Source organism: Nicotiana attenuata, unplaced genomic scaffold, assembly GCF_001879085.1.
Source record: "Nicotiana attenuata strain UT unplaced genomic scaffold, NIATTr2, whole genome shotgun sequence".
Lineage (NCBI taxonomy): Eukaryota > Viridiplantae > Streptophyta > Magnoliopsida > Solanales > Solanaceae > Nicotiana > Nicotiana attenuata.
Genome location: NW_017670814.1, coordinates 107,298 through 108,032, shown reverse-complemented (window position 1 = coordinate 108,032; position 735 = coordinate 107,298).

The window sequence follows — 735 nt, the reverse complement described above, 5'->3', positions numbered from 1 at the left end:
AGTCACAGTTCTGTTAGGTCAAACCAGACGACTTACAAGTCAACTGGAAAGGAACCAATCAGAACTAAATCGACCAGTCGATCGGACCAGTCGACTTACAAGTCAACTGGAACGGAATCAGCTAATCTCATGATAGCTAGTTCCAATGCTTATGAAAGACCTGAAAATAGGTCTGCGGCTAAATGTCACTATTGTTACAAAAGTGGGCATAAATATTCTGGTTGTCAATTTCGTAAACATCATATGTCTGGATGGGTTTGGAAACCTAAAAACTCTGAACCCAGTAGCACTAACTCACCAGGACCCAAGAAAGCTTGGGTACCTAAAAGAAAGTAATTATTATGTATTGCAGGAACACCACAGAATAAGTCACAAAGGAAAATGGTACCTAGATAGTGCGTGTTCCAGTCACATGACAGGTGACAAAAATCTTTTTAAGGAGGTTACAAAGATTGATGGAGGAAGCGTCAAATTTGGAGATGATTCAAGAGGCAAAATAGTTGGAACTGGAACTATTCCTTTCAACAATAACTGTGACATTACTGAGGTATATCTTGTTGATGGACTAAGCTATAACCTCCTCAGTATAAGTCAACTCTGTGACTCAGGATATGAGGTAAAGTTTAAGAGAACAGGCTGTGCCATAGAAGACGAATCAGGTAAAATAATTCTTCCTGGAAAAAGGTACGGAAATGTTTACATACTTGATGGATTTGAAAATATAGATGGTCACAT